At 58.3% G+C, this 23464-nt stretch overlaps 1 protein-coding gene across 4 annotated transcripts in view; it reads right to left on the bottom strand.

The window, feature by feature from the left end:
• The window catches only part of AGAP1 (ArfGAP with GTPase domain, ankyrin repeat and PH domain 1), a 390584-nt gene that overhangs the window by 312576 nt on the left and 54544 nt on the right, over positions 1-23464 (bottom strand). The gene's annotated exons all lie outside the window — the stretch shown is intronic.

The raw sequence follows: 23464 nt of genomic DNA, 5'->3' as shown, positions 1-23464 counted from the left end.
GAAGGCCGAGGCACCCGAGCTGGCGCAGCGGCTCCGGGCGAGGGACTGGGACCCGGGATGGCTCACGGAGCCCCAGAACTCTGAAGCAGCCACTCTGGAAGCTGCCACGCATAGAACGAGTGAAGTGTAATTACCCATCATTTCCAAATTAACTAATTTTCCATCCCCAAAAATATGTGTTGCTAGCGTTTGCACAAATTGGCACAAGGCAGGGAAAGCGTGCTCGGTGGCTGCGGCGCGCAGTTTGTTTCCGGGCTGTGCACAGCACGCCACTCCGATGGGCCGAGGTCAGCCCGCAGAACGCACACGGGGCCCCGGGGGCCCCGGCTGGTCGGTCACCCGGTCGCCACAGCGGTGTCAGAAGTTCCCTAGGAAAGGCCCGTTTTTGTAAAAGCTCCAGCAGCCTGGAGTCCCTCTTGCAAAGCCCCTTGTGATTCCACTGGGCCACAGGCATAACCCAGGCCACTCCCCAGGGCAAGGCCCCCAACTCAGTCCCGTCTGCAGAGTCCCCAGGTTTCCGGGGTCAGGATGCAGGCGCGCCTGGGAGCCACGACTCCATCAGTCATCTCAACCCTTCCAGGCTTTGCTTTTTAATTCTCAACAAAGGACATTTTTTTCATTGTTTTTAGAGAAAGAAGAAGGGGAGGGGGAGAGAGAGAAGCATCGCTGTGAGAGAGAAATGTCTGTTGGTTGCTTCCCAGGTGCGCCCCCACCAGGGATTGAACCCGCGACCCCTCAGTGCACGGAACCAGGTTGCAGCCAGCTGGGCCACACTGGCCAGGGATCTCCCAGGTTTTTTTTCTCTTAATGAATTTCCTGGTGAGGACTAAACGAGATTACGTGTGCCAGTGTGCCACTTAACCAGGGCTTGAGAAAATGTAAATGTTACTATCGAGCAGCAACTGTCACTATGAAGTCTACTGATTTCAAGCTTTTGTGGTACATTATCTAAATAGAGGCGTAATGACGAACCTTCTTAATGAAAATAAATGATAAGCTAGTTGAAGCCTTTTTAGTCTACAAATCCTCAACAGGAAGCTTGTTCGCCGGTGTCCAAGCCGTGCCCGAAGCTTCGTGCCAGTGCGAGGGGCCGTGCAGGAGGGTCAAGGTCAGAGAGGAGAGCAGCGGGTGGCCCATTAAACCCGCCGGAGCAGGCAGGCCATGAGCGCGGGGCGGGGGCGGCGTGGGGCCCACAACGCCCACTGCTTACGCAGGTCACCCACACGTTTTTTAGCCCGAGGCTCAGAAATGACCAGACAGAAATCACCAGCCTCGCACGAGTCTGGAGCTGGGTCCCAACCAGAACACAGTCAAGAGCCACAGGTCACAAGGGGAAAAAGCACAGAAAAGTGATGTGTGTCCACAAGACGCTGACTACGGTCCCACAAAAGGGGTCTGTGTGACTCAGTAAAGGTTGAACTTTCCAAATGCTGGTTTGTCTCAAATTAGCTTGGTCGATACTCCAAGAAACGGTAGTCACTTAACTGGTCTGACGGGACTCCCGCTCCCAGCCTGTCCCCACCCACCATGGGCTCCCGAACCACGGTTTTGCTATTTAAGTTCAGAAGGGGGCTCATGCACACCCCAAAACTCACCACTGTATTCACACACTTAATAAGAAGTCTGATTTTGGAGAATTTTTTTAAAAAGCCAAACTTTCTTGAAGGCAAAATGTTTCTACCCAAACCTTCGGCCAGCTCACCATTCAAAATTAGAGCGCAAAAGCCGACGTCCTGGACTCCGGCCCAGGTGGCGAGGCTTCACTGTCTCCACCTGGCCTTACCCTTCCGCCTCGGCTCCAGTGTCTCACAGCTTCTACACAGTGAGCCCTCCATGCCTTGGACAGAGGGAAACCTAATTCTTTGGACAATTTAACCTAGTTTTTGAAAACTTATCCTTTTGACGGCTGTTCCTCATCAACACACACATATCTGTTCCGAGTTTGAAGAATGGTTTTCTCCTCCATTACAATTAATCCTTAAAGTTGCAACCCCGTGGGCAGGCCGCTCCAGCACGCCAGAAACAAAAGCAAATGTTTCCCTTCTTTATTACAAATTCGAAAATGGGAGCCCTGCCCAATCCCTGGAGAGCTGGTGTGACTTGGACGTTTTAATTCATTCAAAGTTTAAAAGAAAAAGAAAAGGAAAGATTCACATCTGTTCGTTTTACAAATATCTCTAGGGAAGTTAATACCAGCGTTTAAAAATTACGCAACGTGCTCCCCTCGCTGCTGCGATGTAGCAGCGAGGTTGCAAAGTGGGTTTTACAGTTACAGATTCAGAGTCTTTCCTTTCACTATGAACTTTTTACAACCTCGTTCAGGGCAAACAGGTTGATGCAAGGTCTACTCAAGTTGGCCACAGCTGGGGAGGGTGCGACCCCAAGCAGAAGCCATAAACAAGCCTCCTCCGGTGTGTGTGTGGGGGGGGCAGTCACACGCCCACTCGGTGCTATGTTTGGCGGGTGGAACTAATCCAGGGGGCTGAGGGCTGAAACAGAAGTGGAACTGCTGGGTCCAAGGCCACGAACATTTTTAAGGCTTCTATTTGTCAAATTTTTTTTTCCCAGAAGGGCTGTTGCAACTTATATTCTTCCCACTGATGAAACAGGGGACTGCTGTGTGTAGCCCCCAAATTAAAACCTCGTTCAGGGCAAACAGGTTGACGCAAGGTCCACTCAAGTTGGCCACAGCTGGGGAGGGTGTGACCCCCAGCTGGGGTGAAATCTAACCCCCAACGTGATGGCGGCAGAAGGCAGGAACCTTGGAGGTGAGGAGGTCAGGAGGGCGGAGCCCCCACGTCCGGGATTAGCGTCCTCACAGAAAGAGACCTGCTGGCTCCAGAACATGAATTTCTGCTGTTTACAAATTTGTCCTTCTTTACCGAATAAAGCTAGACATCCACATTTTAGTTGCCCCTGGATTTCTCTGCATGAATCTGTTCCCTTTGCTGAATTTCCTTTTCTTGTCATTTTATAAGAACTCCTTACGTACAAGACAACCGTGTGCCCTATGTTGTGACCAGTCCCCCAGATTGTGTGTCCTCCAATCCTGCCCGAGGGGCCTGCGACGTTCACAGGGTGCCGGGCAGCCGCCTCGTTTCCTTTCCCGTCTTTGATGGCCACCCCGGGAGTATGCAGCCTCCGAAACCGGTTCTGGAGGAGAGGAGTCTGCCTCCCTCTGGAACGGCCACAGGCAGAGGAGAAAAACAGCGCTCTGACCCAGTTTCCCGCAGCCCGGCTCCCCGAGAGAGGCCGAGTGCATAGCTATCCTGTGAAGTCAGGACACCAGGGAACAGCTGACCCTGCTGCCTTAAAACACTTTCTCTTGGCATACAAAATAGGTTACAATGGCTCAGAGAAGAAAGCGATGCCAAACACATGTTTGAACCATGTTTGGGGATAAATTTAGGCAAAATGCAATAAACCCTCTGCCGAGCACAACTAGAGAGAAAGCTGCAACCACCCATCTCCGGCTGCAGGGAAAGGGGTGCTGTGCCCCTCTAACTGGGCAGGCCACTCCTCGGTGGGGTCCGCTGATAGACCCTCAGAGGCCGCGCGGCCGGAACAGGCCGGCAGTGTGGTCAGGACGCTCCGGGAGGTCTGCTTGCTGACTCCCGGTCATGAGACCCTGGATGACCACACCGAGCCCTGGACTCGGCTCTGCACAGCTGTGCTGTGGAGGGACCACAGCTGCCTGCGACCGACCAGAGCGGCAGCGGCCCAGCCTCGCCTTCAGGTGCGTTTGCATCGATCTGGGCACCGACCCAACGGGAAAGCCCCTCGCCTCATGTGGACCCCCGTGACGGATGCAGCACGCCACCCACCGGTGGACGCCCACCCCCTGGCCTCGGTCGCTGGGAGGCCGCCCGAGGCCTGCGGAGGCCCAGGGGTGAGCCTGCCGTGAGAACAGCACACACACAGCACACACTCCAAGCAGAGAGGGCGTCTGAGCCGAGTGACTCAGAGCTCATGGGGCCGCGTCTAACCCCGCAGGGCCCGGAAGATGGAGGAGGACGAAGCACTGCCGTGCCCAGCCTTCTGTCCACTCCGAGTACAAAATCTCACGGTGGACACCGAGGGGCCCCGGCCATGTGGACACCGGTGCGTGCGCCATGCCTGACACGACCCAGGCCAGGCTGACAGGAGTGGGGGTGGGGGGCAGCGACCAAGCGAATCCCCCAGACCCCACTCCACGCTTCTTACATTCTCTCCCCTCCCTGCACTGCCACAGCTGCCCCCCACTTCCTCAAATACACCCCACCCATCACAGGGTCTTTGCACACACTGTCCCACGCTGGGACAACGCCCACTCCCACCCCCACCGAGACTTCACAGCTGGACAGCAACTGGCCGGCAAACCACCACCCGCTCAGAAGCCCGTCTCTGACCCGGTCCTGGTGTCTGTGCCCAGACCGGCCATCTGCCCTGAGGAGCACTGGTCGCTCGGCTGCCATATGGCTACTCGGGTGACCCTGGCAACCTTCCCTTCTAGGGTCCAAGCACCCCAAGGCCAAAGACCTCGCTTGCCCTGGCTCACCGGCACCAGCAGGGCACCCGGAACGCTCTCGGGGGCTCGATGAATATTTGATGGGAGGAGAAACAGACACCGAGGCAGGAAGTGCAGGGCTGTCGGATCCCTGAACCAGGATGTGTGTTTCCTGTACATTACTCTATTTACTTATTTACTCACTTCCCCGTTTATTTAACTGAGAAGACCACACGGACTCTGACCCAGCCCCACATTCCTAAAGGACAAAGAGCTCCGACAGCCGCCGCTGGCCAGGTGCTGCCCCACTTCCCTGCTCGGCAGGTGGGCAAGGACACCCACGGACACACGGTGACACTCGACGCCAATGTGCCATTACTTACCACCTAGTAGGGGAGGGGGCGGTCCACAGGGAGGGCTGTGCCCAGTAGGGACATTCACAAAGGAATACTTTAAAGCATTTACCAGTTTATTCTAAATACTTCTTTACGTATCAGTAGATCACCGGGAGCGACACACTGCGAAGTGGCTGCATTTACCTGTGACGTGGTTTCCTCGCCCCTCCCTCCCGGACAGTTGCTGGTTCCTAAGGGAGACCAGGAGGAGGAGGACCGTCCGGGGCAGGAGCGCCTCCCTAGCGAAGCACCCTCTGGTGCGCGGGTGGCGTCAGGCGGGTGGGATCCTCCTCATTCAAGGAAGCCGGTGGGTCTGGGGGAGGGATCTCAACACGCACGGAGCACGAGTGAGTCTGGACTACAAGGCAGCACCCATTTTCCCATAAAGTAAGTTGTCCAATTACGGTCCTCACCTCGCCAAGACTGGTCTCAAAATCCCACATGGAGAATAAATATTAAATGTAACACTCTGACAAAATGCAACTTGTACTCATTTGCTCGCCTTGGGAACAGGGTCAGTACCACTTAAGTGCCCCCAACAAGAACCCAGGACACTGAGACACCACCGGTGCCAAGTGCCTCGTGTGGAGGCAGAAGGTGGAGTCCGCCAGAGCCCAGGAGTGGGGGCACAGGGGGCAGGGCCGTGAGTGCTGGGAGACAGCACTAGCCTGGCTCTCTGCCCACCCACGGGCTACCACCCCCCGAGGGACCCTGGGCGTGCCTGCCAGTAGAGAACCCCAAACTCCGTCCACCTGAACCACAGCTCCTCTTCCGCAGATGCCGGGAGTGCAGGTTCTCAGGAGCAGGCGAGAGACCCCTCAAAGCCATTCAGTCCCCTTCCCTCCACACCTGAGCACAATGAGGGGTCAAGTGTGCATCTGTCGGTCTGAAAAGGCACAAAGGCAAAGGGCGGGTTCGCAGACCCCACCGGGCCCCAAGATCTCGTGGCCAGAGGCCAGCGCCCAGCTGACATGAATGACTTCCCACAGCACTGGCACGACAAACACGCACCGAGAGGGCGCATCCAGGCTCTAGCAAAACGCCGCCATCCGGGGGCGCCAGCGCGGGCCGTGACCGCAACGCCCACAGTGGGAGGCCTATCTGCAACGCCTCCCTCCCAGCGCAGAAAACACCCCGCACTCACCCTGGAGGACACAGCCCCGAAATGGGGCTCGGATGCAGATGGCAATGGAAGTCGGGCGTGTCTGTTCTCCAGCCAGGCTGCGGCTGCAGACCAGGGTAATTTACATAATTACTGATGTCAGCATCAACACTGACGAAGTCCCGGGAGCAGGCCTGGGGTGCCCGGGCTGGTGCCCGGGCCGGGGGCCGGTGCCCGGGCCGGTGACCGGCAGCCTAGGATGCGGTTTCAGCCCTGAAAAGCCCGGGAAGGATGGTCCCACCATCATATGACAGAACAGCTACTGGGTGAGCCGACACTGGGGCAGAAGGGGGGGTTCTCTGTCTACTATGTAAACATGCATAAAAACTACGTAAAAATGCCCACAGAGGTGACACATTCAAACCATGTTTACAACTGCTGAACAGTCTTTGAAAGACATTTCCAGCAGCTCCAGGTTTTAATGGAAACTCAGTTCTGTATCTGACACTCTAGCTGTCGTGGATATACTGCTGTTCCTGAGAGCTGGTTCAAGTTCATCGGCGAGGACAGCCAGCCAGCCCTGGACGCCTGTTCTAGACTCACCTGCGGACAAGCTCTCCGACGCGACTCAATCTGCACCAGAGGCCCGAGTGCCGGGCACCTACGCAGGCACGGAAGCCACGGCTTCGCGCCCCACACGCGCCCAGGGCTGTCGCCCCCACGTGCAGCTTGGGGGACCCGCTCAGCGGAGGTCAGCTCCCTAGAGACACTGGCGCGCCCTGCAAACGCTGCGGCTGCACTGAGAGGGGCGGCGGCGCTGCAGTGGGATCGCCGCTCTGTCTTCCAGCCTGCGGCAGGGTCCTGCCCTCAAAGGGGCCGCCATCGGGAAGGGAGACCCTTTGACACCGAAGTGTTACATGGCCTGTTACCAGGGCACCAAAGCACATTTCAGCTGCCGAACAGGGGCTCTCGGAACAGCATGGAAGGGGGCCGCCAGCGGGGCCCAGGAGAGGGACCGAGGCCCGTGTGGGGACAGACTCCTGCCCCGGAGCAGCGGACTGTCACATCACCAGCCTAGCAGGGCCCAGACATGCAGGGCCAGAGGACGTGGCCTGCAGGCCATGCAGAGTGGTGCTGGGCCTGCGTTCCCCGGGCTCAAGCGTGCCGGCCACTCCTACTGAGTAGCCCTCCTAGCAGCGCCATGAAGAACCAGGCGCCACGGAGCCCACCGCCAGCTGGAACTCGGCCTCCCAACTGCAGAGACGGGGCCGAGACCAGGCCTGGGCCCGCCCGGGCTGCACCATGGTGGGCTCGGGGCAGGGGCCCAACGCCTGTTTTCTTCCGAGCACCAAAGCCACATCGACTCCGACTCCAACTCTCCTCTTCCCACGTCCCCGCAGCCTGTTCTGGGGTCACAGTCAGGGTGGAAGCACAGCACTCAGCTGCCTCCCTGGGGCCTGGCTGCCAGTCGCCCCAACAAGAGGCCCACCAGAGGTCAGACAGAAGGGACAGAAGCCACCGGGCCTCCGCAATAAGCGTCCTTCGCAGCGACACACGGCTCTGTGCAGAGTCACTGTGAGGCAGAACGTCGCGCCCATCTCCTTTCTCTGTGGTCCTTCAACCCCGTCCCAACTACGGTTCCGAGCTGTCCCTGTCCTCACTGTCCGTGTGTGTAGCCGGGGCGCCTGGAAGTGAAGAGAAAGCTAAAGCCGGCCCTCCTCGTCCTGCTAGGCTGACCTCAGGGTCTCCGTCAGTCACCGCCGGTGGAAAACCGCTCCCCCGCCCAAAGTAAAGGAGGAAGAGAACAGTTGTTGTTGTTGTTTGTTCAGCAGCCTCAGGAATCGGGGGCCGTTTCCTGCCCGGCTCCAGCGTTTCTGGGTCTGCGACCCCGGAGGAGCCATCGCACCAGGTCACCCCCCGAGTGCCGTGACTCCCCACGCCCGCCCCGCTCATCCAGGTGGCAGGGCCAGGTGTGCCGGGAGGGGTGCACGGGGCCTGGCCCCACAGGGGCGGCAGGCAAGGCGGCCTACTCGTCCCCTCCCTGACCATCGCCCCCTCGTGCCCTGCCTGGGACAGTGCCGCCTCCCAAGGACCACACCCAGTGAATCCCTGCCAAGCCCTCTCAGCTGGAAACTCCAATCAGCGGGTCTTTTCCCAGAGTCAGATTGCAAGGGAAAAAACACACACCATGGAATTTTCCAGAATACAGACTTCCAGCTCCGGTTCCAAAAGTCTCCAGCACTGCTGGCTGGTGGTCTCTCCTGTGAGGGGAGGATGGGACCTAGATGTCCCCAGGCAGAGGAGTGAGCCTGAGGCCCAACAAAGGAACATTTCAGATAGGTCCACGGTGACATTAAAAATACAAGTGACCACAGTTTAGACGAGACAGAGTCCAAAACTGGACCCCCCGCTGCCCGCCCCCTAAGCTGGGCAGCCCATGAAGCGCAGGGCCAGCCAGCTCTTCAGGGGACAGCCGCCTCCAGGACACAGTGGGTGTCCGGTCAGTGCGTGTCTCATGCGGAGGATATCTGGGGGCATTTGATCAAACACAGTTTCGAAAGAACAGTATTTGTTTTGGTGGAACACACCATCTAGCTATTATCTATTCTTTTAAAATTCTAAACTACCACCACAACCTCAAAGACCGTTCCCACCACTGTGTCCAGGGTTGGGGGACTCATGCCTGCGGGACAGGGCCCTGGGCTGGCCCTGCAGGGAGTTCTGGGGAGACTCCAAGCCGCCCTCCCAACGTGCCAGGCAAGGAGCCCTCACGAGGCCCAGAGACCAGCCCCTCAACGTGACAGGCAAAGCCTCTGATGGTCAACAGCCAGGCCTGCAGGCCTCCAAGTGAGTCCCCCCAATCCTGACCCCCAGAACACCTTCCTCCTGCCCTGGACTCTGCCGGCCACCTTGTTCCTGCAGAAAGCATGGAATGTGGACACATACGATTCCACGTTACAGCAGCCAGATTTCCACGTCGCTAGCCGGGTGTCATGAGTGAGAAGGCAAAGCTGGTCCATGCAGACTGTTTTCAGAACACCGTGGAGCAACCAGGACCCATGTGTCAGCTGGCTGCACCGCGCACTGGTCCATTTCCCTCCTCCCTGCAGGGCTGGGGAGAGGTGTCTCTGGACTCAGAGACCCAGGAACTCAACTCGGCCCCAACTCTGCTCCCTGGGAACCTGGGACAAGTCCCTCAGCCACCTGACCCTGTTCCGTCACCCAAAGGCTGTAAACGAGAATCTAATACCCATTGTTCCCGCCTCCTGGCCTCCCGGGCGAAGGAGACGCACATTTGTAATCATGGTCATTTACGAGAAGCGCTGTTTCTCTTCCAAACCACACGGTACCCATAACTGCCTCTTCCACGGTCTCCCAGGACTGGCTGGTGATTCCTTTGGTGATCGGCAGGTCAGCGGGGATGCCCGGGCAACACCAGACATTCAGGACATCGGCCCCGCTGACGGCTGGCCTTGGATCCTGAGCTGGTGAGAGCTGTCCCCATGAGCGAGGTTGCTCTGCCCCGCCCCCCAGACCCATCAGGGCAGGGGCAGCCCAAGGGTGACCTAGGCTCGCCGGGTGCAAACCGGCTCTGCCTTCGCCAAACACTGGCCCTTCCTGGTTCTCCATCGGCAGCGTGCCTCCCCCACCGGACCCGCCCAGAGGTTAAAGCAAGGGAGTGGGCCGAGCAGCTGCAGACACATCTGTACAGAGTGCCGAGCGTGCCTGCCGGCAACCGGCCACGGCAGAAACTGCGCTTCACACCTACGAAGAGCTTGGAAAGCCGCCAATTCAGGAACACAGAGAACAGTTGCCAGTGTCCCAAGAATTCTTCTCTGCACACACATAAACATATTTACTTGTTTTATTGTTTTAATTATACAACACATGCTTATTAGAAAAAGTCTAGAAAATTCTGAAGGGTAGCGAGGAAAAAAATCCGAACTCCGGCAGGAAAACACACCGGTGTGTCTGCAGTGTGGAAACAACTTGTCCGGGCCCCCTGACCCACCCCGGGAGGAAGGGGACCCAGTGCCATGGGAACCCGTGGGCGGGAGCGCCCCGCCCCCTCCGCTGGGGAGGTCTGCACGGGACCGGGGAGTCCCCTGGGCTGCTGGAGGGGACAGAGCAGGAGCGTCACGCAGCAACAATGTGCTGACTGGGCAGGGCTGGCGACCGAGAGAGCTCCGTCTTCTGAGCCTCCCAATTTCTGGTGGGGAATCAATCTGGTTTTTTTTAAATTTTTGTGAATGTGCTTCCACTGCTGGAAGGCTGCTCTCCTTATGTTCTCCCCAGGGTGTCTTGTCACAGTGGGGCCAAGCGGCAGGGAGAAAGCAGCGAGCACTGATAAAAACGACAGGGGGCAAGCGACGAGCAGAACGAGAAGGGAGGTCCGGGCGGACGCCAGGACCAGAGGCCCACGGAGAAGGGCAGCCGTGGCCTCCGGGAGTCCAACCCGCCCCGCAGGTAAACGAGGGTGAGTAACGGGGACGACGAACTCGGAGAGCACGGCGAGGTCCGGACCACGAAAGCGGTCACCGCGAGCCTCGCTAGGTTTATTTTTTATTGTTTTTTTCTTTTTTTTTTAGAGAAAGAGACACATCCATTTTTGCTCCAGTCACTTACACACTCACTGGTTGATTCTCACGTGTGCCCTGACCGGGAATTGAACTTGCAACCCTGGCATGGCAATGCTCTGACCAACCGAGCGAACCTGCCAAGACCCACTGACTAGTGTGATTCTTATGTATTATTATCTGCCAGAAAAAAAATACAAAAGTGCGACCCAAGGCCAAAACAAACAAAAAGTGCCCTACAGGGTGAAGTGACACGCGTCACTCCTTTTTCATGCCAATTAGAGAAGAAGTGGGAAACAGAGCCAAACTTCTCAACTTCTATTCCTAATGTCCAGGTACACAGCTAGAGGTCACCTCTGTTCTGAGGACTACGATCCTATCTATCTTAAAACAAAACAAAAACATGAACAACTGAACTGCAGGGTTAAGAGAGCGTTTAACACGATCCAACTGCTAAGCAGCAGTTTTCTGTCCAGATTCTTAGATAAGGGATGTACTAATAGTAAACTTTCCAAAAGCCATAGAAACACGGACATGAGTGGGGGCTGGGATGCGGCCACAGCCTCGTGAGAGCCAGAGATGCGGGGAACTGAGTGGGGGGCCGGGATGGAGGTGAGGGCTGGGGTGCCCTCACTCCCCATGAACATCGCCCGGCCAAACCTTCGTGAGAAGAGACTCCACGCACAAGAGACTCCACACAGAGGAAAAGATGCTTTTCCACTGTGAAGTAAAAGGTCCCTTTTTACTCCCTGAAGGGAAAAAACATCACTGTGAGTTCATACTCACAGAACCTTATGGGCCTTATGTATGTATTTCATACATCAGAGAGGCAGCTAACCTGATGTTAGTGCCTTCCTGGGCGGGTCCCAACCTCCACGAGGGGTTCTGAGAGATGGTGCGGACACCGGCCTCCCCAGGCACCTAACCCGCAGGGCACCTACGCGGCACCGAGTCACCAACACCGTGAGGGTCACCAACACTGAATGCAGCGACAGGCCGCTCAGCACACACCAAGCCTGGGGAGACCCCGCCCCGCCCCCAGGAGCCACCAGTCCCACGCGGTGGGGGCCAGGCTGGGCCTGCGAGGAGAAGCACCTCCGTGCTGCGCTGCTCGGAAAAGAGGACATGGGCGGGGAGAAGGGCAGGCGGGCACGGTGCTGAACTGAACGGGGGGGGGGGGGGGGCACTGACTGAGGAGCCAAGGTCAGGGCGAGACTGGGAGCGAGAAACTCGGGGGGGGGGGGTGCGCCCAGGCAGGGGGCACGGCCGGAGCAGAAGCAGGGAGGCTGGCACAGCGGAGGAGCAGCGCCAGGGTCAGGGTGGCGGGCAAGCGGGCGGCAGAGCGGGCGCAGCAGGGGTGGCAAACTCCGTCAAGCTCCAGGAGTGAACGGTTTAGGTTGTGGGGCCTACGAAGGGACTCGCGCAGGTCTCTGTCACCATGATGCAGCTCCACCAGTGCCACCTGAAAGCCACCACTGATGACAAACGGGTGTGGCTGTGGCCCCGCCAAACGGGCATCTGATGGGCATGTCCCTGATGAGCACCTTGCCCTGCACCTGCCAGCCGTTTATTCGAAAGTCTTCTTTGGAAAAACGTCTATTCAAGCCCACCGCCCAGTTTTTAATTGGTGGTCTGTCTGCAGGTTTCTGTCTCAGGGCTGGGAAGAGGCCCTCAGAGCCGTTTCCAGAAGGTTCTGGAGGCACGTGAGCTGCAGCAGGGAACACGCGGTCGGGGTGCTTCCCCTGCTGCGCACACCCTGACTTGGTGTGGATGTTTTCACAACTGTATTCTGCAGCCCTGGCGTAAAATCCAACGTGACTTTGTTGTCGTTGCTCTGGCTGATGAATTAAAGCACTCAGACCTTGAGTGGCCCCCAGGTCGGTCCCCCGCCTCCCACCTCCCAGGCCAGCAGAAGGCAGAGACCACGTCTCTGCCACCCACTCCCTCCTGGGCAAAACCGGGACGAGGGAGAGAGGAGACACACACACCCGCCACCCACTGTGACCTACTCCAGCTCTCACCTCCTTGGTAGCTACAAATAGACACCGGCCCAAAACAGGAACCTGTACCACACAGACGCCGGTTCCCCGTGGACAGTGGCTCCCCACGGACCTCTGCACCCCACGTGCCCACACCCTGAGGGTGTCTGCTCCCCGCAGACTCCCGCGCGGGCTCTCCCGACCTGGGAGGAAAGGCTCGCCCGCGTAGCTGCAGTGCCCTCTAGAAGCCGCGAGCTGTTTCCACTTTGGCTCTAAGAAAGTTCTCCCGGAGGGAAAGGGGCAGCATTTCAAACTGCTTCAGTTTGGCGCCCAGAGGCCTCCGAGCGCGTCTCTCTCCCTGCCGCCGGGAAGAGCCTGGTGAGGGGCCCACGTTGCCCACAGCCCGGGATGAGGGCAGGGGGAGGGCGGGCTCCTGCTCCTGGCTCCGGCCCAGTATCTGAAACAGCGGCCGCCCACAGCCCCGGAGCTTAGGTCTGGGAGTGAAGGCAGCGATTTGCACGTGCTGTTTAGACACAGGCGTCGCGCAATAAGCAAATCCCTCCCCTCTCCCCCGGCATGTGAGGCTCACAAAGGGGGGTATGACTCTCCAGGGTCAAGGAGGGTCACCCATGAGTATCCCCCACCTGCTGGACCTCAGGCCCCCCTGCCCAAAGCGTCACACGATGCCAGGGCTCTTGCTCCCCGACTGAGACAGCGACACTCTCCCAGCCCCACCTGCAGGACTTCTGACATCACTGGTCAAGGGCTTCGCCTGGGGAGGTGCTAACTTCCCTTCTCGAACACGCTGCCTTGAGCTTCATGGGCCACACGTGGAAAGTGAAGACTGACCAACACTCGCGAGGAAGCGCCTGGACTGTTTCCCAAAGGCCATCGACAGACTCCTTCTCTACAACCTTCAGGGGGTATGTTTCCACTTTGACTGAAATTTTTTAAAAATTACTTAGTCCAGAAACCAAAGACTCCGCCACGAGTCCAACAGAAGCAGCGGAGGAACTAAGATGACCCACAGCCCGAGGAAGGGGACACCCCAAATACAGGACCTGGGCCACCCCACTCACCGCAATGGTCACACCCAGGGGGGTGACTGGTGACAGCAAAGGCACGCCGTCTGTCACACTGAGGGTCAGGCGGCGCCGCCTCACGTCACTGCATGAAAGTTAGCGACTGAACCTACAGTCAGATGGCCCAACAGCGGTGACCACAAGAAGGTAAGCGCTGGCCCTGCGTCCGCGTCACGGCGGGACCAAAGGCCGCGGTGAGCGGCATGGGGGGCCTTCCCTTCAGGGGCTGTCCAGGCGTAGGCCCGAGCTGAGGCAGCCCCTGCCTGGCCTGGGGTCCGGGGCTCGCCCTGGCAGACGGAGCAAACACCCACAGTGAAGGAAGGCAGACAGACCCGAACAGCAGCACCGAGGGGCCCCCTGGTGGTGGGGTGAGGGCCAGACGCCTCCTTGCGGGTGGGCCCCGCCCTCACCTCCCAGAGCTGCGTCCGCAGGCTCCGGGACACCGTGACCCACGAGGTTTCCTCGACTCTGGCAGTAGAGTTGTGAGGACCAATGAACTGGAGGCCGGGGGCCTGGAGGGTCCGTTCCAAACACGAGACCTACGGCCCCGGAGTCCAGGGCCCTGGCTGTCTCCCCCCACCTCCTCCGTCTGCTGGGTGACACGGTCGGAGTGGCCCAGACGCGTGGAATCCCCAGTTTGAGAGGCCCGGCACCCCCCAAGTCTGGTCCAGGGAGGAGCTCTCTCCCCGGCTCCCACTGTGTCCTCGAGTGGGGGAGGGCGCGAGCTCTCTGGTCTCCTCACACGTGCACAGGCCGGATCCCCGTCAGGAGGCCTGTCTCCAGATACCAGCTCCGTGGGGTCTGAGATTCCCCGGATACGTGGGGGTGGGGCGGCACCCAGTTCTGTCCCTAGCCCTGATCTTAGGGAATCATCGGGTTTCCTCGCCTAGGACTGGGGTGGGGCAGAGGGAAGAGTTAGAGTCGCTCTGCAAAGTCTCCTGGAGGCGTAAAATTCCACAAGTTTAAAGACTAAGGTAGCACCTACTATGCACTCAGGCAATCCCCTCAAATGCAGCCATGTGACAATGGGACTCCAGAGAGCTGCGGCCTCACAGGGCCTCCCCGCCCCGCCCCCCTGCCTCTCGTGGACCAGGCCCCGCACGCAGTAGGGGCACACAACCTGGGAGCTGGGCAGACACACACACTCTCAGGCCCAGACCAGCTGGGTCCGAATCTGCAGGCACCAGGGCCCGGGGTGATCCCAGGGCAGCTCTCCCTGCTGCACCGCCCTGCCCCCGGCCCCTGGCCCTGGGGTTCTACTCTGAGATGCAGACCCTCTCCTGGGACTCACAGAGGCTGTGTTTGAGAACTGAACAACCGGTCCCATCCGTGGCCATCTGGATGACCCCCACACACCTCCGGTTGGAGCAACCTGTTGAACAAGCGTGAATAAACACCCAGGGCTGCGTCCTCTACTTCCTGCCTGACTCTGTCTGGAGTCCACGGTGTCTGCAGTGCTCATGGGTGGCTGTGCCACTCACACGTGACTTAGGAGTGAAGGGTGTCCTCACAGGCAATGAGCAGGCAACACTCCTGTGGAAAGCACAGCGGGTCCCAGGGCAGAGGTCCCACCCACATGGCGCTTCCAGGAGCGCCTGGCACCCTCGGAGAGCTCTCTGACTTTGGGGCTCTCCGTGGCATTTTTATAACCCGTCCTGGTTCATGCTGATTTATTCTTCAGTGGTTCTTAGCAAGACAGATAAATGTATAGATTTTTCTTCATTTTCAAAGACAACAGGAACATCGTAAAACAGACCCTCCCCACTTGGCATTGCAAGTTTGGTCAATTTCAGACCAATCACTGCCTGTAAACATCCCAGCTGTATGGGCAGGGGGCTTATTAGGGAGCTCCGTGCAGCGGCGGATTTACAGGAAGCAGCTGGCAGTCACTCGCCTCTGCTTCCACGTCTCGCTCCCCCCACCTACCGGCGGCTGCTGAAAATGAACCCCAGTAGAGCATGGCCTTTAGCTGTAACATAACTGGCACTGACAAACCTACAGGGCGTTGCTTCTCAGCTGTAAGTAACAGCATCATTTACAATGTTACACATGTTTAACAAAACTGAAACAATATGAGCGGGAACATAAAGGCCACACGATCCTGCAGTGCAGACTCTGTGCACCTGGACACAGGGTGCTGCGGATCAGCGGCGCCTTCCTCGGCCTCCCCAGAGGACGCCACCCCAGAGGAGGCCGCCCCGCCCCGCCCCGGGCGGCCTGTTGCTCTGAGAAGCGTCAGTTCCAAGAGTTAGTGAAGAGCCCAGCACGGGTTTGCAAGGTGTCAAAGTCATGTCCATGCTGGTGGGCTCCCAGTTTCCCACACTTTCCCCGTCTTCTAGGCACTCAGTCAAGGCTGCCCCCTTCTGGGGAAATCTGAGTGAGTTCCTCCCTGTCACAGGCCCCTCGACACTCCACACCGGTCTCACCTTGCTGACCCCCAGTGCCCGGGAGTTCCAGACACACAGACATCCCTCCTCCTCCCTCCTCCTCACTGATGCTCACGCCAGGGCCCTGACTCAAAAAACCCCACACCACATTCTCAGCTTTTCTTTAAAACAGCCACCACGTTGAGCCTCACAGCATGCCGACCCACAGAGGTGCCCCGGGAACCGGGGGACAGCAGGACAGCAGGAAATGAGGTGAGTGACAAGCTCTCATTTAAACAGCCAGAGTGGCAGAGGCCGGAAAGTTGCCCTGTGTCTCCGGGATGGGGGCAGAGGAAGACAGGCCACTGAGGACCCAGTGCCTTTTCAGGTACAATGGCAGAAACAGTCACCCCGGGGTGGGGGAGGGGGCTCAGAATGCCTCCTTGCTATGAAGCACACACAGTACCAGTCACTTTCTCCACCAGAAGGGGGCAGCCTTGGGAAGAGCATGCAAGCAAGCCCTGGACTCTGTCTCTGGAGTGAGAGGCTCAAATACTAAGCCAAAAAAAACCCCAAAAATCCCAGGCTTCCATTTAAGTATCTCAATGTGCACTTCCTGTATATCACTTTAAAATGAATCTACAATTTAAATCAAAACTTTAATATAACTCCATATTTTTACGATGTATTATAAATTGACGTACGATTTATCTTTTCTTCCTTAGCTGCAGTGCTGACATTAGTGAATACAGTTTTTAAAAATCTCAGAGTCCATACCCATGGTGTGTGTGTGTATATGTATATATATATAGTATAAGGATACACAAGAAAACATTTATACAGTTGACATTTGCTTAAACACAGCAAAAATCTTCAGAATTCCAAGTCCATCAGAAACGTTTAAAATGTAAATGAAGCAGGCAGAATGTGACAGAACCCACTCAAAAGTAAACCCTCTGCCTGCCGCCGTGGACACCTGCCCACCCGTTCTCCGTTATTCTGAAGCTCATTTTGAAGGGGCGCGTGTGCAGTGGAGCCGCTCCTGAGCCTCTGCGCGTCTGTCTCTGGGAGGACTCCGGGGGTCCTTGGGGGGGGGGGGGGGGGGAAGAGACCATCCCCAGTGCACAGGGAGGGCCCGGCCCGGGACAGCAGTCAGACTGGGCTCTGTGCAGGTTGAGGGGGGCTTCAGTCCCACAACCTGTGGGCCGTCGTTTCCCAGACATGTCACACCTGACCAGGTGAAGAGGGGCCTTCAGCGGGAGGGGGTCGGCTCAGAGGCCACCTAGAGGGTCCCTGCCACAGTCTCGATTCAGGGGTCGGAGCTGTGGGGGACACCTCCTCTGCTCCTGAGCCCTCAAAATCAGAGCCATTCCCACTTCCGCGTCAACTCTCAGCCCGGACGGAAGCAACAAGGCGCAGAACCAAGGCCCCAAGAGTGGGGACTCTCGGAACCTGAACCCAACCGCCCTGAGGACCCCTCGTGCCAGGAGCTGTGGGACTCCTGACCCTCGGCAGCTGTCTCTGTCCCCAACTCAAGGCCAGCTCAGTGCATCCATTTATCCCCTCCACTTAGGGGAGATTTTTTAAAGTGTTACCTGATCTCATCAGAAAGGCACAGCCTCCTGGGCAGGTTGCCTTTCTGTGTGATGGGCAGCCCTGGCGGAGGGTTCTTGCGGAGCTTGGCTGTCGATCTCCAGGGAAGCCCCGCCTGATGTGCCCGCTGCCTCCGACACTGCCTCCCAGTGAGCCCAGGGGGCGGGAAGCTGGTGGGAGCAGTCCGCTGCCGCCCAGGCAGGGGTCTGCCCCTTTCTTTGCGTCTGATCCCGAAAACAACAAAGAAACCCTTTTCGTTAAAACTGGTGTTATGCTTGGCTGGGTTCAGCCCCCCTGACACCCCTCCCCGACAGCGTCCCTCATGCTCTCCCACCACCAGCCAGCCGCACCCCCTGTCTGGCCCGTGGCCACTCATCACCGGCCCCACACCCACCCGGGATGCCAGGGACCTCCCCAGCACGTTGCAAACACTCCAAAAGAGCCACATGCCGGGGACACAGCATCGGAGAAAGCATCAAGGGTGTGAGCCAAGAGTTGATGGTGTTTATCCCTGGTTGGGGATATTACGGCCACTTGCTATGGGTGTTTCTATGACAAAAGCCATAAGTTTTTAAAATGTGAACCTTAATAAAAAGCTACCCCGAGTGAAGACTGGGGTGGATGGTGACAGGAAGAGAAAAGGAAGAAGCGGTGTTTCCTAATCTTCTCCGAAGGGGTCCCGTCTCCTCCTTCCCCGGGCCCTGGGGAGGGCTGGGCCCCCACTGAGAGCACATCCAGCCTGCGCCCCCTTCTCCTTCCAGCCCTGAGGACGGGACCCCAGAGGGGCCGGACAGGGGCACCTGGGACAGAGGTGATGCTGCTGCTGGACTCAGGTGGACGCGCAGCCCCCAAGGCGATCGTGCTGGGAGGTGACCACTGTGGGAGGTGGCCCGGTCAGGGGGGTGGATGCCAGTCTGTGGTCTTTTTGTTACAGCAGCCCAGACAGACTAAGACAGATCTACTCAAGGCGACGGGCGTGCGGCTGTATTTCCCAGGGAAACACACACATCAGCCCAAGCAGGAAGAAGTGGCAGGAAATCCGAACTGCGGAGAAGCCTGGAGGCCGGTCAGAATCCCCAAATGAGCCAGGAAAACAAGCCGCAGGGAGCCTCCTCTGCCAGAAGATCCTTTAAAGGGCTGGGCCAGTAATCACAGTCCCCAAGGTACTCCGCAGAGGGAGCCCGGCTGTGTTCCCAGAGCCCATCAACAGATGTCAGTCAGTGATGGCAGGCACAGGATCCCTGATCTAAAATCTACACTAATAACCTCCAAGGACAGATAGGGTTTAAAGAAACAGAAAATTTACTACTTGTGTGCTTCTGGGAATGTAAGGAAATCCAGAAACTTTCCCCAAAAAGAATTTAGAAATTTGAATGAATTTCTCAACGAACTCTGCCACTGGAGGGTGGCTGAGATTCTAGGAAGGGCGGAGGCCTGTTCTGACCCTTCCCTGTGACAACTGTCCCTGAGCGGTGGGGAGCAAGCCCTCCCACACCATAAACATTTCCGATACCCCGCCTTCAGCCAGTGACTGCCCTCCTACTCCTGGGGGCGGCCGGGAGGGGGATGACAGCCTGAGGGGGACTCAGGCAGTCTTTCTGGCCAGCCCCCCCACATGCCACGGTGGCCTCAGGCAGGTCCATTCACCACCTGCAGCCTTCCACTCCCGCTTCAGCAAAACAGACCACTGTGTGACGAAGGAGATGACCCCTGCAGTCCTTCCAAGAAGGTCAGGCCTGCGGTGAGCTCAGACTCTCAACCTCCTACCGACATGACCGCAAGGAATTTCCACTGTTCTCACTCCCAGTCGTCTGCAGTTCCCTCTACTTTAAGAAATACAAAAATCCTCAGGCTACGATTACTGATAGAGAAAGAGGAAAGGGGAAGAGAGGGGAGGAAAGGGACATCAATCAATCCCATAGGCGCTCGGACTAGGGATCGAACCGGCCACCATTTTTGGTGTTTGGAGGACACTCCAACCGACCGAGTGCCCAGCCAGGGCGCTCCATCAACCCAGGAAGACAACGGGGGCTCCTCCCTCAACTGCCCCCTCCAGGCCCTTGACCCATCCATTCAAAGGGAGGTTCAGTGAGCGCTTCCTCATCCAGCTGCAGGAGAACCAACAAGTGGACCCGGGCGGAGTGACTGTGACTGTTTTCCTAGGACCGAGGCCTGCTGACGCGCTGCGTCTTTGAGGCCCACGGCGCACACCTAACAAAAGGATCAACCATTTTAAAGCGAACACATCAACCGTATTTCTTGTCACGGCACTTTAAAATGCTCCGTTTTTTGTTCCATGTGTGTTATGTACTTCCACGATTAAAATAAAAAAGGCCACACACACGGGCCGCTCCACCAACTGGAGCCTGACCCAGGGTGCACTGAGTCCCTAAAAGCCTGATCTGGCCCAAGGACGAAGGAAAGAAAGGGCGATGACCTGGGGACATGCTGGGTGGGGAAGGGCCGTGAAAGGCCGGCTTCCTCGGAAGGAGGAACCCGTGCGCAAAGCTACCACCTGCTCAACCAGGGGCCACTGCAGGAAGGTGGCCCCACCGCCCCAAACACTCCTCATCCGACGACCTCACGGCGAGGCCTCAGGGCCTCTGAGGGGCGCCCCGCTCACCCGCAGCTGGTGGTGGGAAGAGTGGTGGGAAGAGCAGCGGGCCGATTCCACGGGCCACGCCTTACGTCACTGACTCGCAGCATGAGGCCGTGATTGCGCCCCCGGAATCAGCCGAGGACAGCGGCTCCACGGTGGCCGTTTTGTCTTCTGATTCTCTCCCAGGAGCGTGAACTGCGTGGCTCTTGACTTGAGCCGGAAGTGGCCAAACCCTAACTCTCCCGAGGCTTCCACTCCCGGGAGAGAAAACAGAAATAATTCGGATCGCGCATCTGTAGCTGGAGACAGACGCCTAATTTGAACTATTTATGATGAGTAAATGTGCTGTATGTGGATGACTTTGACCCTTGACACTGAAAGACTAGCAGGCTTTAATACAAATATTTAAGTAGAGCACTATCATTTTTTAAATTGCGGTGGAAGTGGACAGAATGTAACATCGACCACTCTGGCCACCTGCAAGTGCAGAGCTGGGTGGCTGTGATTTCACAGGGCCGCTCGCTGTTCTCTCCGAGGTCTCCCCGAGACGCCCGGAGTGCTGAGCAGAGCAGGTGCTGCGGTCCTGGGCTGCAGGCTTCCAAGCGGATCCTCCAGGGCGGACGGCAGGGGCCCTGCCGCTGGGGTGGGGGCGGTCCTGGCTGATGTCAGCACGGCAGCAGGCGGGGGGAGCGGCGCCCAGGTGCAGGTCCCCGGCACACGGCACCAGCGCCTCCTGCCAGCCCGCTTCAGGCCGCTTTCGGTTTTTCAGTCAGTACAAAGGCCATCTGTCAGGTCCTCGGGCGCAGACAGAGGCTTTGTGCAGGGCTGGAGGGGCTGCTGCATTTCAGGAATAGCCAGCCCACGCTCACCCTGCAGGAGGGAGGGGGCAGACAGTCCCCGCTGAAGGCGCTTTTTGTTTTTGGCTCCATTAGCGCAGCCGCAGCGCCGCCGCCCGACCGCGGGGTGAGGACGCACACTCCACACTCTGTGACCGTGTGGAGGGCTGGAGCTAACTGGCCACACGGAAGCAGCAAACCACCCTCCCACCACCAGCCAGCAGCACGGCCACGCTCTGGGCCACTGCTGATCCTGGCAGGTGACACGACGGCTTCCGATGACTTCCGCGCACACGCAGATGGCCCTCCAAGCAGGCACTCGGTGAGAGGAAGTGTCTCTCTGGCAAAGGCCCTGGGCAGACGGTCAGGGCAGCCGGGACTGGATCAGAGGCCATGCTGTTCGGTACGGATGCCAGCAGCCACCGGAAGCACTTTGAAATGGGGCTGGTCCGAACTGCGACACGCCGTGAGCCGATAGCATCCCTGCGATCCAAAGGCTCGACGCCGAAACCCGACACGACATGCCCGGCTCGCAGACGCCAAAGCGCCGCAGGTCGGGGACGCTCCGGGCGTGTTGGGTTGCACGGACAGCACTGGTAAAACTCAGTTCACCTGTTTCTGTTCTCGTCAGCGTGGCTACTAGAGAAGTTTAGAGCCTCCCGTTTTACTGGACGGGGGCACTAAGGGACCTCAGAAAGTCCCAGATTTCAAAGCGACATAAATTCATTCCTTGAGACGTCGAAGGGACGGAGCCAGGCGTTCAGAGTGTGAAGGGAGTTGGCGTGGAAGGAGGGCAGGAGGCAGGACGAGCCAGCGGAGCGGCCCGAGGGCAGCTGCACCCGCCCTCCGGGAGTCCTGGAGCGGTGGCCTCTGCTGGCATCACCCAGGATGGGCTGAGGTGGCCGCACCTCCATGCCCAGGCACTCGGTCACTACCACCAGCAGGCAGGTGCACGCGAGGTGGCTGGGACAGGGACCAGCTGCGCAGCCTGGACAGGTCATTCAGCTGCTGTGAGTCAATCTCTCCACCTGTCACGTGAAAGGCTGGGGGGGTGGTGTTGGCCACCACCAGGGCCCCATGGTTCTAACAGGACAGTTTTCCAGGACCCGATGGTCAGGCTGAGGCACAAATACAATGTCCTGATTCTGAATCTGGGGCTCCTTCCCCACCGCAACCCACTGGCGGGCTTTCCACCCACCCAACAGTTTCAACAGCAAACCCAAGTCCTCGGACACCAGCGGGGGTCCAAGACCAAACTCATTCTGAAGCCGACTACCCCGATGCAGGCAGACCCCGCTGTCGGGGATCCATTCCCACAGGACCACCGGTCAGGTGGGATCTGCTGGGCACCCCCGTCCTTCCGATCGCCCAGCTACAGACTGAGGGTTCCCACCTACCCCCTGCATGTTCGAGAACGTGGGAGAACAGCAGGCAAACCTCAGGAACAGTCCAGCTACTGTATCACCAGTTTACAAAGATGAACTCGACCCGGGAGCGGCCGCGAGGATGGGATGTGCAGGGCACACTCGGGGGCAGGGGGAGGCGCACACCGCCCACCCCCTCCCTTCCCGGAGGTCAGGGGTCGGGGTGAACAGCGCAGCTCTCTAATGACTCTGGTGACCAGCCCCGTCCTGAGGCTGTCTAGGGTCCCCCCTGTGTGACCTTGTCAGCTTCAACTCAAGTGTGAGCCAGAGGGGCTCCTTACAACTAACGAGTCATTCCTGTCCCTCAGAAAATCCCAAGGGACTTTTTAGGAGCTCTGTGCCAGGAGCTGGGGACAAAGAGGAGATCCACCGTAGTCCTTATACCCTAGTAATGAGATAAGCCACTGATAACGATCGGGGCAACCTATTCAATCCATGGCCCGATCAAAGTGACTGAAGGTCACCCACCAGGAGAACAACAGGCAGGGCCGGTCTCAAGATCATCCCTTTTCATCAAAAGCCCCTTTTTGTTCTATCATGTGCAGGGAAGACACGCAGGGAGGAAGGCCAGGTGACAGGAGGCAGAGACGTGGCCACCAGCCAAGGAAGGAACATTGAGGGTGACAGCAAACGCCTGGGGCTGGGAGCCAGGGACCACCCACCAGCCCTGTAAGAGCTTCCGGAGACAGCACAGCCTGCCAGCCCCGAAACTGGGAGAGAACCGGTTTCTGCTCTCCGAAGCCCCCCAGTGTGTGGCAGCCCAGGGATTTCACACAGGGCCCTTCAGGCAGAGAATTCTAGGTCCACCTGTGTTGACCTGAACCCCTTCCCACCCAGACCTGTGTCCACCCATGTCTTCCTACCAGACCCTCCCCGAGGGCCGCTGGGTCCAGCTGACAACAGGCGACCCCTCCCCTGCAGCACTTGGGACCCAGCCTGTTTCTGACCACGGACAGGCAAGCAGGACGTACGGAATGGCATGCTCGGGACACGTGTGTGAGGGTGCGCACCAGCACGCACCTCAG

This window comes from Artibeus jamaicensis, unplaced genomic scaffold (assembly GCF_021234435.1).
Source record: "Artibeus jamaicensis isolate MK-2021 breed Jamaican fruit bat unplaced genomic scaffold, CSHL_Jam_final contig_944, whole genome shotgun sequence".
NCBI lineage: Eukaryota > Metazoa > Chordata > Mammalia > Chiroptera > Phyllostomidae > Artibeus > Artibeus jamaicensis.
The sequence above is the reverse complement of the archived record's forward strand: the minus strand, read 5'-3'. Positions and strand labels throughout refer to the sequence as shown.